Source organism: Tetranychus urticae, chromosome 2 (assembly GCF_039701765.1).
Source record: "Tetranychus urticae isolate SD_2017Ah chromosome 2, NJAU_TeUrti_SD_1.0, whole genome shotgun sequence".
NCBI classification, from domain to species: domain Eukaryota; kingdom Metazoa; phylum Arthropoda; class Arachnida; order Trombidiformes; family Tetranychidae; genus Tetranychus; species Tetranychus urticae.
Genome location: NC_142959.1, coordinates 14463138 through 14482049, shown reverse-complemented (window position 1 = coordinate 14482049; position 18912 = coordinate 14463138). Strand labels below are relative to the sequence as shown.

The 18912-nt window shown below is 30.7% G+C and overlaps 7 long non-coding RNA genes across 9 annotated transcripts; 4 read left to right on the top strand and 3 right to left on the bottom strand.

Moving 5' to 3' along the window:
- Positions 1 to 1255: 1255 nt before the first annotated feature.
- Positions 1256 to 3507, top strand: LOC107369754 (uncharacterized). The gene is made up of 4 exons (XR_001570425.3): positions 1256 to 1393; positions 1452 to 1637; positions 2788 to 2884; positions 3034 to 3507. It is a non-coding gene; the product is annotated as an uncharacterized LOC107369754 (long non-coding RNA).
- A 1193-nt stretch (positions 3508 to 4700) lies between these two features.
- LOC112538872 (uncharacterized) lies at positions 4701 to 5742 on the bottom strand. Its single transcript, XR_003082265.2, has 2 exons — positions 5577 to 5742; positions 4701 to 5474 (listed from the first exon to the last, which is right to left on the bottom strand). It is a non-coding gene; the product is annotated as an uncharacterized LOC112538872 (long non-coding RNA).
- A 298-nt stretch (positions 5743 to 6040) lies between these two features.
- On the top strand, positions 6041 to 8544 carry LOC107369746 (uncharacterized). Of its 2 annotated transcripts, none has more exons than XR_001570424.3 (4): positions 6041 to 6863; positions 6936 to 7221; positions 7322 to 7444; positions 7542 to 8544. It is a non-coding gene; the product is annotated as an uncharacterized LOC107369746 (long non-coding RNA). The 2 variants fall into 2 exon arrangements; XR_001570423.3 differs by having other exon boundaries at positions 6922 to 7221.
- A 499-nt stretch (positions 8545 to 9043) lies between these two features.
- On the bottom strand, positions 9044 to 11078 carry LOC107369519 (uncharacterized). Its single transcript, XR_001570332.3, has 2 exons — positions 10937 to 11078; positions 9044 to 10861 (listed from the first exon to the last, which is right to left on the bottom strand). It is a non-coding gene; the product is annotated as an uncharacterized LOC107369519 (long non-coding RNA).
- Positions 11079 to 12216: 1138 nt separating this feature from the next.
- Positions 12217 to 12826, top strand: LOC107369513 (uncharacterized). The gene is made up of 2 exons (XR_001570327.3): positions 12217 to 12358; positions 12594 to 12826. It is a non-coding gene; the product is annotated as an uncharacterized LOC107369513 (long non-coding RNA).
- Positions 12827 to 13532: 706 nt separating this feature from the next.
- LOC107369525 (uncharacterized) lies at positions 13533 to 15320 on the bottom strand. Its single transcript, XR_001570333.3, has 3 exons — positions 14858 to 15320; positions 14278 to 14775; positions 13533 to 14186 (listed from the first exon to the last, which is right to left on the bottom strand). It is a non-coding gene; the product is annotated as an uncharacterized LOC107369525 (long non-coding RNA).
- Positions 15321 to 16967: 1647 nt separating this feature from the next.
- On the top strand, positions 16968 to 18783 carry LOC107370095 (uncharacterized). Of its 2 annotated transcripts, none has more exons than XR_003082725.2 (2): positions 16968 to 17424; positions 18395 to 18783. It is a non-coding gene; the product is annotated as an uncharacterized LOC107370095 (long non-coding RNA). The 2 variants fall into 2 exon arrangements; XR_001570520.3 differs by lacking the exon at positions 16968 to 17424 and adding an exon at positions 18035 to 18285.
- The last annotated feature ends 129 nt before the right edge of the window (positions 18784 to 18912 follow it).

Below are 18912 nucleotides of genomic sequence, written 5' to 3'. Positions count from 1 at the left end.
ATAGTAAAATAAAAACCTAAATTATTCTAATTATATGCTTTATTAGATTTATTGTACTGAATTTTATGTTAATGATAATGTCTCAATTGTCAGGGAAATTAATTCATTGTAAAATACAAAAAATAATGTAACATATAAAAGCAATTTGATTAATTTCGGTAAATTTTTGACGTCGTTTTAAGGTGCATGTAGCTCGGTAATCAACTTAAGCCAGTGTTTATGCCTTGTTTATCCTAATCAGTTGATTATTGATGTTTATTTGATATTAACTGGCTTTGAGTGTTTCATAATTGAAATTATAATTAAAGCAAATCAAGCAGCAATATCAATAAGAGTCAACAGTAACAACCCAAAGCCAGCAACAACTCATAACTTAATTAGTAAAAAAGAGCTCTTTTGATTTTTCTCGGTTACAAACTTAATTAGAAACAGAAGAGGAAAGATGATGATGATGGTGATGATGGTGATGATGAGGGAGAGACAGATATTCATGTTAAAATATACATAAGAGTCTTAATTATCATTCCTTGGTTCATGATAACCAAGTTACCGAGGAAACTGTAATGCCATGTTTTTTGTAGGCTTTGTATGGTTGAAGATAAAAATTGTCATCTACTGTGCAAACCATAAGGCTTTACAGTTTATTATTATTGTTTGGATGAAAGAGGATGAAGATAAATGAATAGGAATGAATGATGATGGTGAATGAAGAAGATAATTTGAGTAAATTTAAGTGAGGATATGGATTGTAAAGAAATTACTTGTTATATTCCGAGTTGCACTCTTTTTTTGTGTGTGTTGGTCTTGTTGTTGTTGGCTTCATTGTTCATTCACTCATTGATCTTCTCCATGAAGATGAGGATTCAAATAATGAGAAAGATGATGATGAATGAATGAATCTAACAAGATATTATTTTTATATAAACATGAATTGAAAAGAGAAGTCAAAAATGGTGATAATAATAAAAAATAATAATTATAATAATGAACCAAGAAGCAAGTAAAATAAACTGACAACAAAACAAGTCCATTGAGAGAAGCAGATATTTTTGGATAATTTACTGAGTTGGGTGAAAAATTGTTTTCATTTTTGGCTTGTCTGATTTATCCAACACATAATATTAACTATTGAGACGATAAAATTAATTATTGAACATAAAAATGTGCTTCAATTAATTTAATTTCATAAAATTATACAATTTATAAAGGGCGCCTTAATCTTATTGGGTAATGGGTTTAGTCAGCTGAGGCAATGATTCAGTTATTTTTCAAAGGTTATAATGTTAATCGGTTTGTCCATTTTAATTTCAGGCTCTTTGAATAATTTAAGGTCATTGGGTAGATCAAGTTTGTTTGGTCAAAGGATGGAATCAAGAAATAATCATTATCTACTGTAAGTAGCCATTTTCATCACTATCATTTCTCATGTGTTTTTTTTCATCTATCATCAGGTTCACCTTTAACTTTATTAATAATATACTTGGACATGCAGCTTCAGATGAAAGGAATCTTGGAGACTGACTGTTGACTAGATGATGGAGGATCAATCTCAGGTTAAATGATTTTCAATCTCAATGTCTTGAAGGTACAACAAGCCAAGAAGGAAAAAAAGCTCTACTTCGTCTTGGTTTCTTTAGGTACATCAGTTTAGTGACACTTCAAATATCCATTTAACCCTCAGGATATTTCATCTCTATACTTTTCCTTAGAGAGACCTTTTCTTTCATCATGATCATCATCTTATTTCTGGAAAAGCTTGTTGCTCTGATCAAAATCATATCAACTTCACAAGGTTGACTGCATCTTGGTTGGTTTCATTTACTTCATCTTTTCATCTCTTCTTAGACAAAAATTGTTTCATAGTTTCTCATTACCATTTGATGATAATTCAAGTGTGATTCAATGATGATGATGATAATTTAAAGTGATTATTGTATCATAATATAAATTTATCAGATATTTTAGTTGAGTGAAATGAAATGAAATGAAAATCCAAGTAAACAGAGAAAGAAAGGACAGATAAAAGGTAATTCGAGTAGAGAATGAGAAAGAAAAGGTTTCAAGACAAAAAAGATTTTGCTTTTAACTTTGTCAGGTTCTCGAGTTAATCAAGTTATTCGGAAATCCGGCAAATTTTAAGAGTATTTATCAAATTATGAGTTGTTCAATCTCAGGTCCTTCTGATGGTTTGTTTTGATGAAAAAAACACAATGATAAACTTTTATTTTCATCCTTAGTTTAACTAGAAATTTGATGTCCACATCAAAAAATTGTGATTGTCTCATTTTAGTCAATCACTCTAAACACCTAAAGATAACTCTGGTATCCTTTTCATCATTAATCTTACCCATTTTCATCTTCATCATTGACCAAACATCCAAACATTAAGGGAAAACACTTTTCGTTGCTATTTCTGCTCGTATCATCATCATCTTTTCCCTTCATCATTTTTACCATGTGATATATTGTCTTCTAAACTGAATCCAAAAACTGAACAGACTTAAAGTGTCAACATGAGTGAACGAATTGAATTAACTCAGATTTACAGATTTTCATAGCATGATAACTTGAAAAGTTTCCTTAGATAAATTAATCAATCTTTTTCTTTGTTTCACTGTTTCACCGTTTTCTCCTCATCATCCTCTTAACTCAACTCTAATTAAATTAGGTCAATTTATCTCATCTCCATCACCATCATCTTCATTTTCATCTTATCCTTTTCCTTCTTCCTCTTGTGGTTTAATACATCATTTCATGTTATCATCTTTTTCCTTTTCTTTTCACCAGCAAAAAGGATTAAGTTGATCTTTTTATTTTTCTCACTGAACAAGGCGACGTAAAAGACAGACGAACCCAAAATTGAAGTAAAAGCAAGACAAAAATAGTGAGAATTACAATTTAAATTGACGATGATTTATGAATATAATCATGTTCATCTATTTTTATCATCATTTGTTGGTGTACATTTCAAGATCCTTTTACATCCATTGCTTTATCTCCATTTTAATTTGACCTTTATTTTTGTTTTCCCAGATCCAATGGATTCATTTCAATTCCTATCCAATTGCAATCCGAATCTGAAATTATGGAACCTTAATCAAGAAAAGTTAACGATCCTGTAATGTTGACAGTATTTTTGAATCCATTGCTGACTGATGATCACTGCTTATCATAATTATGATGCTCTGAGTTAATTTGTTTGATTCTCTCTCCTGAGAATTAACTCTACCGAAGTTGATTGCTCAATTAGAAACTAATTATCAACATTTGAATAAGTCGCTTGGTAAATTGGTTGTAATTGTGATGACGGTGATGTTAATAGTTGAGGTCATTGGTTGGGTCACAGGTAAATGTGTAAAAAAAGGAGAAATAATAAACGAGTTAATTGTCAGTTCAATAATTATCCTTAATTGTTAATATAATTTGTAAAAGGATTCAATTTCAATCATAAACGTACGAAAAAACCAAAAAGAGTAAAGTAAATGTAATAAATGATATTAATAATGATTTGATGCTGTGATCATTGAGCAGTGGTTTAAGGGCGAAATCTCATATTAATAATAATGAAACCTCTTGAGGGTTAATTTGACTTGATTAAGGTTGATGACACATTCAATAATCAAAATGAAAATCAATGAACAAAAAATCAATTGCAATTAACATCTGAACACTTTAATCTATTGGGATAAATTTACCTTGAAAGTGAAACATTACACTCCTAACATCTCTATTAGTATCATATTTAGATCATTGGAATTGTTAATTGTCTTAATAGAGAGTAAACCATTCCGAGTTAACCATCAATCAAATGAACTGGAAATCAACAAATAGGCTCATTTTCCTGGTAATTATAACATTGAACTAATGTGGTGGTTATTTGCTGATTTGGTTTGTCTTATGTTTGACTTAATTCTAGGGAAGTTTGACTGATTGGAAAGATTTTGTTGTTGCAAATATTCAAGATTGATTGTTGATTGGGTGAAAAATATCAGCTAATTCACCTTAATTTATGGCCCAAAAAGGTGTGTTAAATGTTGAATGTTAAAGTACGATAAATTGATAATCAATAGATTAACTCATCTCCACCAATTTATCATTCAACAAAAGGTAGCAAAACAAGAGATTGTTGTATATAATTAGCAGGCTTAAAATTACATGATACGTTGACATTGATTAGTTGATACAAGGTAAATTGTAGTTGAAATACACCAAAATATTAATCTTTTAAGCTTCACTTTAAGGGTCAACGATTAATACAGCAAAATAACTTGCTAATCATCATCATCATTGTTATTCAAGTAGTCTACTTATAATCATCATTAGCGTTAATTATGGTTTAACGGAGGAAACATAATACATATTTAGCTAAAGCTAAATTACAAAATGTAATTCCTCATCACCATTAACTGATTGTTCATTGATCCAACTTTGCGACAAATAAAATTGTTACCAAACCAATCAAATAATTGACCATGAAAGGTAATGTTCATCTTTCAAATTAATTACATTCAAAACTATCGACTCGTTTTTACAATTAAATTTCACCTTTTTTCATCTGAACATTAGCATCAACAGAATCACTATTGTATTTTTTTCTTATATCATCATTCATTGTTCATCTAATACGTCTAAATCAACCTTTATGGCGGTAATAAAGGTAATTTTGATGAAATGTAATGATTAGTGTATTCAATTGAGCCTTTTGATTACCAAAGTGTTAGAGTGTATTTTTGTTGCAGATAAACAGACATTTTTCAGTTCAATTGAATACGATTCTGAGATTTACAATCGATGAATGACAGGTCAATGATCATGAGATAAACAATTAATAATCAAATTGTAAATCAATACATTTGGATAGATTTATGTCTTTTTGCTTTAAAATTAACCCTAATTGGAATCACTAATGAAAAAAGCTTAAAACCAGTGAAATTTGATTAATTTGAATTCAATTGGAGTCCATGTGGATGTAAATAAATCATCCAATTGTGAGGTCATCTTTACAATTTCACAATTGATACAATTAGATGAAGATTGAATGATTCCTTTCAGCTATTAGCCATTATCAAGTTGAAATCTTTAAAATTTTGTTTTTCCACTTTTCTTTCAGCAATAGAAATGATTCAGGTAAGAAGCAAAAAAGTACAGAATCTATTAACAGCAGGTATCTCAATCATAATATAATCTGCTTCTATCGTTTGATTACTCCTTAACGAGGATGATTTGCTTTTTATCCTCTTACAATTTTGGCATTTCACTTGTAATTACCTTGATCAGATAGTTATTTGTTGACAACAGTATAACAACAACTGTGAATGGTAAACGAGTTTTTGTCGGGATAACTTGAAATAACTTGAGATTCATGAAAAAAAAGAGTGACTCCTCTCATATTAGTACAACAGCCAAAAATAAAGCAACATCAAGCGAACAGTTTTCTGTTGAAATGTTGAAAGGTTACTCTGCGTGTGATTTGCCTCCAATGATTTACAGAGAGATTGATAGTGAAAGAAAAGGAGAAAAAGAAAAAGAAACATGAATTAGATTGAGCAAAAAATTCAGAAATTAAACAATTTTACCATTAAGTTTTCATTTACCATGAGATAAGATTGGCTTCAACACGCTACTGGCTCCTGGGTAGGTAAAGTTATTCATAATAAATCCTTACGGATCAGACAAACAGGTAACAGATAACATATGGAAGCAGAGAACACAATAGAAACAAAAAAAATAATGTAAATTAGCCAAAGAGGAGCAAGAGATAGCACGACGAGGTAAAGGGTGTAAAATGAGATAAGGGCTAACGCAAACTCTCGCTGATAGAGGGCATTGAAGGAAGCTAAAAAAAGAAAGACAATTTTGAAAAAATTATAAAAAATTAATTTTGAATTAAAGAGATTAATTTGCTTTTTAATTTCTCTCTCTCTTTGCCTTTCTTTTTTATTGCCATCTATCAGCGAGAGGTTAAACTAGCCCTTATCTCATTTTGCACCCCTTACATCATCGTGCAGTCTCTTGTTACTCTTTGAAATTAGCTAAATTGGTTGACAACTGTTGATAAATGATGGTAAATTTGAAGGCAGTTAATCAACACATGGATTGAAGGCAGTTAATCAACACATGGATTGAAAGCAGCCTAAAATAAACGCCAAGAGTCACATGGCTTGTAGAGCGCAAGTTTCAAATCTTGTGATTACATTAAAGATGACATTTCTTTTGTTAAAATTTGAAGTGATTTAATTTAGATTGTTTTAAAATCGTATCATTTATGGTTAATTATCCTGATGATCACCCATGTGAAATGGTTAAAAACAATGCTTATCTCATAATAGTTAATGAAAAACTTGATATACAATGTACATTAATTTATACCAAGTGAAAGCCAAGTTGACTTGTTTTATAAAGATTATTCATCAACATGGTCTTCACCAAGAATGCTTTCAATCTGTGATAAATTATCCAATTTTTTAAGTTATGCTTCTCGGAACAACGATTGAACTTTAATGCAACAATATTTGCCTCCAAATGATTACAATCAATCAGTCATTTTACCATCACCATCTCTGTTGGACTCCATCAACTTTCACTTATAGATCGGACCTTAAAAACATTGTTAAAGTTGACTTGGAGAGATACATAAACAAGTAAAATGTTGATCAGCTTCCCATGGATAAATGATTGAAAAGGAAAATAAATCAGTTGATGATTATCATCGATTAATTGTGACCATTTCCAGTGTATAAAATTAATGGTCAACTCTTGAAATACAATTTAATGTTTGCCCTTTTTGTTTTGGCTTCAGCGTTTGGCTTCATTTGCACCATTTTTGTTGAACCACAAAAAGGCTCAAACCTTGGTTTCCAATTGTATGTATAACATGTTAAATATGCATATTACTGACCATTGACCGATACCAATCTCAAGATATATCTTTTCAGAGAAGGACAACTGAATCAATCTTTTCAGTTTCTTCTTCTTCTTCTTTGGCCTGCTTCTTAAGGAAACCCCGTAAGCTGTATCAATATTGTTTACAAAAGGCTTGATTTTGGTTCACAATGGCAAGAAGCTTTATCAAAATTGAATGGGCTCAACACGCGTTTGATAATAGCAAGAATATTATTTTACTCCATCTTTATTGTTACCCTTACTATTTGTGCTGTTGTTGGTAATATTATTCTGGATATTTCATCTTCATCTCTGCATCTTCATCTAAAATGGTCAACAGTGAGTTACTGAATACAATGTTAACAGTTTTCATTTTCTTCTTGTTTATTCACTTACTCATTCAACATTTATTTTTTATCTCCATCTTTACCATTCTCAGCCTCATCTTTATTCACAGTCTTTCACTTCCCACAACTATGATTATCTTTCATAATTTTAATGGTAAAGGATCGCTGGATGTTTCATGACATTGGATACAATTGTAGAGCAACAAAGCGACTCTGTAAGTTTGCACAATCAAAACAAAAGCCTACATTTTATTGTTATTTTTCATTTAATATGTAATGTTATTATACACAATTGTACATGATGGTCACTAGGATTCCAGGTTGAAATGAACTTTAAAAGAATCAAAGATAACTTGGAAAAGCAACAACTGAAACAAGGAAATGGCAAGATCATAAAAATGGCAACAAAAATGGTTATACTGGTTATTACAAGGATTCAAACGTGAGATTTGTCCAGTATCATTGGAGTGATAGTAATAACAATAACCATTTTGCAGTTAACAGAAAAAATGGCTCAAAAGTTAACAGTAAATGATTTGATTAAAAAAAGATGAAATTGTAATGGAAGCAAAACTGCTCAAGGCAAGGCTATAAACAAAAAGGTGGCTTCACTTTTGCCTGGTATAAGTATTGCTGAATCCAATATCACAAGTGGGTTAAACGAAAACCAGGGGAATATAAAGGAAATGAGAGTCAACTTCCGTTGATTTGGATACAGTTGATCAAATCTGATTGTCTCCAAATAAACTTGGCCCTTTGTATTGTCATCAAAAATTTGGCCAACGACTAAATAGTCATAAAAATAGTGCGATTCGTCATCAAGCTCATCTTCAAGATCAATCGTGCATTCTTTCACCATCTACATCATCACATTATCATCAGTATCCTCCAACATCATCTCCATGTCAATGTCATCAAAAACATCAACATAATCATCTTTTTTCTTTTTCTTCTTCCCCTGCTTTTCATGTTTCCACCAAACCCATTGGAATAGAGCCTTTTCCATGTTGATCTTGTTTTGACTTTTTTCAGATTGTCAGCTTATCCCCTCCGATCATCCTCTTTGCCTAATTTCCGTTTCATCTTTCATCATCTTTCTCTTCTTAAATTATCTTCTTTTTCTTCCGTCTCATGCCATTATCATCATGACAATTCTTGTGACAAACATTGTCATAACTTCTTTTCAACCAATATCCGTGTAAATTTCATGTTCACCAACATGTAAACGCATTTTGTTTCAACTTGATTACCAAACAAATCTGAGCCTTTTTGTTTCACTCTACATTATAATCTAATAATAAGTTTACAATGTTAATTGAAGACTGCATTCAACAATTAAACATGGATGAGAATGGAAATGCCAGAATCTAATCCCAAAGTAAAAAATCCCCAAAACAATCAACTAATTGTGTTTTTCATCACATTTAGATTTTGGCAATTAATGACTTTTCTTGCCCTTCTCGTAACCTTTTATTTTTGTTTGACCCACGATAAACAATCTAATTGATTGATTCAAATGTTGGCTCAACCTTATTTTCATTACATTATTATTACCATTGCAATTATTTGATGAGAAAAGGTAAATCAAAAAAGTAACAAACTGGACTCTGGTTGTTGGTTGCTGGCAATTGCATGAAATACTTTTAATTGGTTTTGCTAACCAAATCTTGATAACAGTTTCAAGGGAAATGATGAGAAAAGGTAAAAAGGTAATACAAATGATTGAGATTGTGGTTAACTTGAAACAAACTGTTTTGTGTTTGTATTTAGCTTTAGAAGCATAAGTTATTGAAAGTAATATGGAAGCTTTACTGTTGACAGTAGATTAATGTGTTTTTTTACTTCTCCCGCTCTTATAGCAATTCAATTAACAAATTGGCCTAAAGCTGGCCTTGATTAACGATAATGATAACTTACATCGGTTGTGTGTGAGTGTGTAATAAGAAAAAGAGTGTAAAAAATTGGTTAAATCGACTGTAGTTGCAGAAAATTGAATGAAATGAAAATTGTACATGAAAACAGGGTCAACCTATTGAGATTGCTTTTTTAGTTGTGCACTTTTTTTATGGTAAGCTTCCTTCATCATGAGTAGCAATCTAATTAGATTGTAGATAATGATGAAAATTGAAAAATTGATTTCACTCAATTGGATTAATTTTTTTACAAAGGCAGAGAGATGGCATATAAATATATACATTTATATTTGATGGAGGAAAGATGATGGCGATAAAAGAAGGATGAGAGCAAAAAGAGGGTGGAAAGGGAGGAGGAAGGGTGATTTTGTATTGAAAAAGCTATTACAGGCAATTGGATTAAATACAATCTTTGCTTGGGTTTCCACTTGCTACGAGTAAGTTGATCGTTCAATATTAAGGAAAGTTTCCAGGATAACTTTCATATTTTTTTAGACGCTTTTAGCTGCTTCAAAAAAAAGATGAAAATTGTTCTCGTATTTAGCATCAGCTTTAGACGGTTTTACTTTTGGATTCATCTTTGCCTTCTTCTTCTTTCTTCTTTTGATGCTCTTAGATTCATCCAGTTTAAATGTAATCCAAGCAGAAAAATCCTTTCAGAGTTATTCAAAAAATAGCCCTGTTTGTTATCCAATTTTCATTCTTCAGCTAATTCATCAAATGAATGATTTGTTCAAGTGAAACAGTTCATCGGGGTTTGTTATTGTTGGTTGGCGATTCTTTATCGCTTTATTGTTGGCCTCTCTTTTTGTGCACGATTCACAATTCATTGTATAATTTAATGTGTCCTCTCTACTGCTTTTTTGATAGCACTATATCATTCACGGGTAAATTGAGACCACTGGTTGGGTGTTTAACATGATATACAGTCAACAGGATCCTATTAGGTGTTATTATTACATTGTAATGGGTTTGTGAACTTTAATCGTCTCTCACTTTTTAAAAACTATTATCAATGGTAATAGATGCAAAGTGATTAAAGTTTAGCTTTAATAGTTTACCATAGAATGGTTTTAAAGGATTAATTGTATTAAAAGCATCACCATTAGGGTAGCAATCAATATTGCCATCAGGATCACCGTCATTACCATCATCAATTGCCATAATGATAAACATCTTTTCTTTCCTTTGGTTCGGGTAAATGAACGGGTAAAGAAACCTTTTCAATTATGCAATTTTTTCACGACAATCAGCATAAGCATATTGATAAATGGCATTTTTTCAACATTTTTAGGCTTGACAATAAATCCATAATGTATTTCCAAACACTTTAAGGACTCAGCTTGGAAAGAGTTAAATTTTGCTTCCTCTGAAATTGACATGATTGGTACAATGTTGCCAAAATCAGTGATATATTGATGGTTCCAAAGTTGAGTGAAAAAACCAAAAGAGAAATTCAAAATAATGTAATAGATTGTGTTTAGCATGGAGCAAAGTGAAGAAAAGGTTTCTTTAAAAATCTGCCACCAAAACCATTTGCAGATTATTTTGTTCACTTCATCTCCAAATTTTATTGCCAACATTATATCAACATTATCATCTTCGTTTTGATCTTCCTCCTTCTCCTTCTTCTCCTCCTTCAACTTGTCTTCTGCGATTATTTCTTCATTGTTTGCTTCTTGTTTTTCCTCCGACCTGTTTTTAAATGATACCAATTCACTTTTTAATTTAATTTAATTGTAGTCAATGTTTTTTTGGTGTGTTATGTTGTTCATCCTCTTATACATTACTCACTTTTTCCCTGTTTACATAGCAAGTTGAGTTGTTTTCATTGCATTTTCATTATCATTGCAGGGATTATTGTTTAACTTTGCATATTGTTCCAACTTGAATGCATAAATTTTCACATTTTTCAATTAATTTGTTTCCACAGTTGAATATTTAAGGCGAAAGAAGAAGAAAAAAACTCAAATTTTAAGCACAGTAATAAAAATAAAAACAATAATAATCATATTTTGGGAACAATTTAATCCACTTTGAGCTTTGTTTCCACATCATTACAAAGACCATTGAATGGTAATAACATGCATCAAACAAATTTTTCATACAGTCAATTGGAATAAAGAAATGGTTAGAACAAGTAAAAGTAAACTTTAACAGAATATAAACTAATCTAATTTGATTGTCACAAGTTATATGTTAATAAGTTTCAATTAAAATTAACAATAAGCTTTCGGGAAAATGCTGTAAAAAAGTAGACGTTAAACAAAGCCAAACCCACATGTTTTTTGAATTTTGCACTCATTATGTAATAAGTGAGGGGTGAATTGCTAATTACGCCATTACAAGCAACACATAATTTTGAAAGATTTTTATTGAGATTGGACAATCAAAAAGGTTTAATTATAAATATTTGGATTAAACAAAAGGCTTTAAATACAGTGATTATTAACTTACAGGCTGTATATTGTTATTTGTGAGATGGAAATGAAAATATGAGAATGTGAACTCGAAAACGCAATGGAATCAATCATTTATCTGATTGAATATCCTTTTTTTACCAATACCTTTGCATTGCTTTTCGTTTTCTCTTCAAGATCAATGAACTTACCTTTAGTCTTGCTTTTTACCGACTGTACTTGAAAAAATTTACTTTAAGACAAAGTAGCTCTTGACTTTGATTGAGTATCCAATTGATGATAAGTCACATGAACCTCTCTCGTTGAAGTTTCTGGGTAAACTTGTTATCAGGCCTAAGGGTTTACTTTTCTTTATCAATATCAATTTTATCCCATCATCATCATTAGATCATCACCAGGTTTCCATGTTCAGCATATATCTCCAAATTTATGAAATTGAAGAAACCAGAAGCACAGTGCAAAAAAGTAATAACATCAAAATAATTAGCAACTAAACAAGTATAATTATCATCTTATTGGTTAACAGATACATCATAGACTCAAAGTGGACTCCATTTACCAGATAGATATTATCCAGTAAGACTAGATACCAGTTGATATTTAATTGAATTTTAATGAATTTGGGTTAATTCTTGAATTTCTTTTTTAATTCAACCTCAATTACCATTATGAAGATGACAATGCTGACTAGGATTAGGCTGAGCTTGAACAGTGGGTGGACCATAAATCTCATCAACGGTAAAGACTGGAATTTTGATTTTGTGTTTTCTGGAAACATTTTTTTGCCAGTGACAAGGTAAGACAGGCAATAGCCATGCAAAAAATGAACATGAAATTGAGTTGATATTTTCAACTGATTTTGACGAACACACCTTTGATTGTCCTTTGATAATCAAGTTACACCCAAAAATAGAGTTAAAAGAGTATAATTTAAGTACATTTTTCACATGAATTCAGTTTTTCCTTCAAACACAATCAAAGCCAACATCAACCTCACTTTTACTCTTTTTTTCTGTCCACTTTCTTTGTAGATTTAAAAATACCATGGAAACTTCAAATCTTCAGGATTCAAGTTGATGACGATGGTGATGTGGAAATTGAATACAAGGAATTTGCTTGATAACAAAGCAAAAAAAATGATGACAAAAATGGAAGACAAAAGGTTAAAAGTGATGAATATGAGGAAAATGTTACCTGAGATGAAACAAGCATTCAAGCTAACAGTGTAATTGAAATTAACAGATAATTCAAATTCTCTGCATAACTTTTTTTGCCTCTTCCACCATCAACTTAATTTAAAGCTTTGCCATTTTTTTCTGCTGAGCTCTTTGATGAAGCAATTGAAAATTAATTGAAATACTGAAGAGAAATCTGTTGATATTTTTAGTTTTGATTGTAGTTAATTATTGGCAGAGTTGCTTTCGTCCTTTCAATCTTTTCAACTGTATTGGCTGAACAGGCAATCTGGAATTCTTGTGCCTTAGTAATTGAAATGAATTGACATAACTACAAATAATTATATCACCCATTTGAATGATTTTGTAAAGGCACAAAAAAAGGATTTGAATAGTAATTGAAAAGTCAAGTAACTAACTGTTAATTGTGAGTAGGAAGCAAATTCCAGGATCTAAATTGTTGTTTTAATTTATACCAATGTTCTTTCAGTTTTACTATTTGCATTTCACTTCGATCAACCCAAGTTACATGTATTTTAACATTACAATTGTACTAATTAGTCGACTGAACAACTCAATAGACATAATCAGTCCATACATTATTCGGATAAACTCACGAAAAAGAACGAAATTTACGAAATTATCAAAAATTACCAATTCCATGAATGTGCCTTCATTTGGTATAAGGTTTGGCAGCGAGTGTAATCATTTTCAATTTATGTTGATGAAGACAAATCAATCAATCTTTCATTTTATGATTAACTTGTGCAAGTTAATAAATGTTTGAAATAAACATTTACTTTAATAAAGACACAAGTGTTTATTTTGAGATTCATGAGAATCAGTGTAATCAGTTAACAATAATGACAACATCAATAGTAATAATGATAATCATACAGTTGAATCCAGTCCATTGATTTATTTTGCATTTTTGTTTCCAACCAAAATCACAAGTTAAGGAAAAGCAAAAAAGCTTAATAGTGACTCTCCAGGCGTGGTTATGGTAATCATAATGGTGATTACTGATTGAGTAGTTGTCTGTAAAGAAGAACTGGATGATTATGTATGAATCACAATTAGAATCAAGTTATAACAATGAAGAGGCTGGCTGTATTAGAAATAAACTTCATTTCCAACATAATCTTTATGAACAGGCTGAGAATCGAAATTGAAGCGTTAAAGTAATGGTTTCATGTAACATTCTGATTGTGCCCGTTGCCAGACAGAAATTTGCTTTTGTTTAAGGCCAGTAATCACTCTTATCCATCAAAATCGCCCATGAAAAAGATTGATATCAGGACAGAATTATCATCTTTGATGTATTAATGCTTCTGGTCAAATATTTAGCCAAGCTTTATGATTAATCCAAGTGCTGAAAATTTACCAGTCAATTCTGCTGCTTGATTTCATTCTCGTCAGATTATCCTCTAGTTTGATCATGCTTTTAGCCTGAAAAAGAGCAAGAAAAGTTGATTAATGAAATGTTAAATAGCCATTTTAAATTAAATTTGGGCATTTTACGCAATTAAGTTTAACTTACTATTCATATTCACCAGTTTTTGCTTTTGAATTTATTTTTCACTTGAAACAATAATTTGGGGAATGAGCAATTTGTTTCTTGTGGATTGAATGAATGGAATAACCATCTGCACATTACTAATTCAATTCATTTGGGTTGTTTAGAGTGTAAAATAGTTTAATCAGATCAGTAAATTGAATTTAATCAAATTCATTTAATCAAGAGAACAGCAAAACTAATTTCATCCAATGTTTCTTTCTTAATCTAATTGATTATTCTGTTGACAATTGAAGATGAGGTTTCCATTTGTTGTTACTGTTGTTACCTCATAACTCTTCATCTTGTTCCTCCTCATCATCAACATCATCATCTTGATCATGATCCTCTTATGAAGACAGCTTAATTTGACACAATCTTAACTGAATTTAAGCTGATTCCTTTTAATTAAAATTCTTGCAATACTTTGCCATTTTCCTTTGCTTCCATCTTTACTTTGTTTTTCTTGTTTCCAGGTTAACTCTGTTAAAATTTTCAAGTCTCCTTTTTTATTCAGTTAATCAATCACTGTCTTGGTTTAGTATATTTTAAACTACAGACTTACCTTTCTAAATCACAATCCAAGAGGTTAAATCAACATAAATCTTTTAATTCGTAAACTAAAGAATTAACATGACATTAGTTGATTCCTTGATGGTGAGGGTAAAAGCCAGTAAATTTTAACGATAGACTTGTCAGAGTTAATAAAACATTTAACTAAGAAAGCTACTAAAGTGGCACACATTCAATAATTTGTTCAATCCTTTATTGTTAACAGAAACTAATCACCAAATTAAATAAAGTAAATCACCAATCAAATATTGAAATGAAACAATGAACCAGACAATAAGTAAATAAGAAACACAGTTAGTCATTAAAAATGGCCGAACCCGCGCAACACCTGATCAGTCTTATTGAGTCGCCATCTCGTTGATTAAACTTTCAAATGACAACTCAGAGTGCGGTTTAAGCCTTTTGTGATTAACCTTCGAAATTTGATTTCAAAGTAATCTGTTTGCTTGACAAACACTCAACATCAAATGCTCAATGATATTTACAGGAAATTGTGAAAAAAACGAAATGACAGATTACCAATGATCAACAATTTGATTTGAGTTGAGCCAAAATACGGAAAATATTACAGTAAAATGTCTTCCGTTTTGATGATAAAATTAATTTCCGTTTTCAGTTAATAATTCTGGATTACATTTTTATAGTGCTGTTGATGGACAAACACAATTTTCACCAAATATTTAACATGGTGAGATGATTGTTTCACCTTGATCAAGGTGTATTTTGATGACCAGTCGTTAAGGTGACAGTAATGATAGGGAAGGTTAAGATGATTTGTCCAATCTTAATCTACTCGTTGATCATCATCGTCATCATGTAAGATTAATTTCTAAGGTCAACAATGCCTTAAGGTTAAATCAAAGTGAAAAAAATCCTCTTCTTTCCTGGTCATTTGTTGATGTTGATAAGTCAATAAACAGTTCAACAATTAATTATTTCAAGTCCTGCATTTGATGTGTTTATAATCACAATAAGCCTAAAAGATGCAATCTAATGAGAGTCAATCAAATTTACAATTTAAGAACCTTGACTCTATAACTAATACTGTCATTAGATTCAAACTAAAATCAAGTTGAGTGTTGCAAATATTGCCACCGATAGCAACTTGAATTTACAATTTAATCACCAATCAATTGATGTTCAAAAGTGGATCAACTAATTGACAGCAATTGTTGTGAAAAATGGTTATAAAATTGGCTTTTAAAGTTGACTGAAAAAAAGACCCTAAGCATAACCATAAGCTAAACCTAGAACCTCAACCATTTTAGGTTGACTTTGGCTTAAGAATAGACTATGTGTGGCTATAGTCTTGATTGTTGATTTTATTGGTTAACTGACAACCCAATGCTGACTTTGATTTTTGATGTTCTTATTTTGGAGGTTTGATTGATAATTATTTTGATAAAGCACCCAAAAATCAGACAATCTTGATAACAAATTGTAAGCAGTAAAAATCATGTTCAGATAAGCAGGGTTAAGGAACGTGAAAATGATGTTAATTATTATGATGCTTCTTGTTCTTGTGTTGGTGATGATGATGGTGATGGTGAGGTGAAAAGGAGGGGAAAATAATAAAACAAATATGAGATTGAATATACAAGAAAAGATGTAAACCCTTGAGGCTTTTATTAATCGCATAAAAGGTATCATCATCTTCATCATAGTTTTATCCTTTACAATTTTCAAGATTTTCAGATGAAAACAAGGCAAAATTGAGAGTCCAATCTTGAAGGTTTCCTGCATCAGCAAAAACAATATAATCAACACTGTAATTGAATTAAGATTGATTATGATTTTGTTTTTCCTTCAAGCACAAGCTTACATAAACTGAACACAAAAATTGTAGAGATAAAAGGATGAAAGATTCAACTTGTTCTGGTCGTTTAATTACAACTCAAATTCAATGGAACGTTGAAATGAACCTAAAAAATCTAGAGTCTGAAATTGAATTTACATCAATAATGTAAAGATTTATTTTCAGATATTACATGCATGAAACTGGTTAAACAGCGTGATGATTAGTTGATTTAATTATTTGTTAAATTGGCGCTTCAAAAAAGTACACCTTGAAATGTCTAAATTTGATGGCGTTGTTGTCGCTCTTTTTTTGCTCTTACATTTATGTTTTGTTTATTAGGTTATGCTGTATATTATTAAAATTTATTTTATTATCAAGTGTAATATTAAAGATAAATGATAATTAGTCTGCCTGAGGGTAAGTTAATTTACCAACTATCGGTCCAGTGATTACCTTGAGTGAAGTGATAAAAAGTGTGAAACTTGACTGGAAATGAAATCAAAAAGGAGAAGCTCGGAAAGCCTGGAATAAAAAAAGCAAAGTGAAATGAAAAATTGTCAACAAATCATCGCAAGTCATCCTAATTTTCATACTTTTTGATATATCAAATGTCTTCTTTCTGGTGCTTGCTGAGTAAATGATGATTATTATCATGCTCATATCGTGAAAGTCGTTTAATCTTGTATCAAATTATGAAATTGAATATTTCAACTAAACTTCAACTTTCCAAATTTGTGATAGGTTAGGCCTAAAGATAAAATGTAAGTAAATATATTAATGTCATCCTAATTTAGATTAGACACTTTTCTTCCTACTCATCATCATCATCATTATAGTCTTTATCATCATTACTTGAAACTTATCCTGTTTCATATTTGTCCATAAATATTTCAGCATAAATCTTGGTTTTTTAGTAGAGATTAGTGAATGTTGAGATTCAGTTGAATGTGAAGAACCAAGTTGCCTGTGTTGCTAATAATGATGTTAATCAATTTTCTTTTCGCAACAGTTAATTTGTTACTTGATTGTGAACAAAATCTAATTTCATTGATAATGTCCAAGAATTTGTCTGGTTAGGAAATCACTGAAATATCCTTGATTATCTGGTATGGTTTTAGGATGAGTTACAGTAATTTTTTACGCCACATTGAATACAACAGACAGCCTTAGTACATTTTTTTCTGTTCTGATCAAAAAGTTAGATTAATTAATTGTCAATAATAATTGAGACAAGGCTAACAACGAAGATGATAAGGTTACACTATTTTACATTCAGCTTGATTATTCAAATAAATCCAATAGCTTTGATAATTTAACAAAATGGCAACATTAATAATAAATATCTGATTTTAATTTAACCGCTACATCAAGAGATGGCAATGAAATTTATATGAGGTCATCAATGGTTGCCATGGTTAATATTGTTGACTATTTCAAGTTTATTGTTACCATTATACACATGATTATGGTTATGATTATGATTGTGATTAGTGATTAAATGTTGCTTTAATGGAAGCGCAATTTTATGTGTTATTGATGTTGCTCGTTGAACACGCGTTTCAATGAAAACCATGTAAACTTTTTCCACTTATCTCCACCTTCAGAGTCTCTTTGCTCATCTTGTGAGTAAGCATAGCTTTTTTAGCTTTTAGCTTCTCTCTCTAGATTTATATTTATCATCATTATCATTAATACTTTTGCTTTTTTTTCTCCCTCCTTCTCTTCCTACAGACTTACCAATGCATAACAAAGTTACATTAACCTGGCCCTTTTGGTACGATCAACTGTTAATTTCATCATCCTGAGTGGAGTCAAATTGAACATGGATCAAGATTAACCTTCCCTCTGTGTGTGTATATGCATATTGTACATGCATTGTGTACATCTAATTCTGGGCTTTGGTCTTGATGTTCATTCTGCTATTTAATCATTTGTTGACATTTACAGTAAAAATATTGAAAGTTGATTGGAGTTGATCACATTTTTCTGGCACAATTGTCTTTTTGCTGCTATTATCAATATTGTCAACGGATTTGATGGTAAACTGTAAAAGTGGTAAAGTTTTCCATCTATTGTTTTGTACCAATGCCAATGAATAAATGATTGGTCCAATTGAGTAATTCAGTGTAACAATTTAGTTGCACGTTTCTTATTCTCTAAAGACAACCACAGCGTGTACGAGTTAACATTGCAATATGGTTTCTAATTCAATTGTATCCATCATTGTGATCTCAATTGTCTATGGTTGA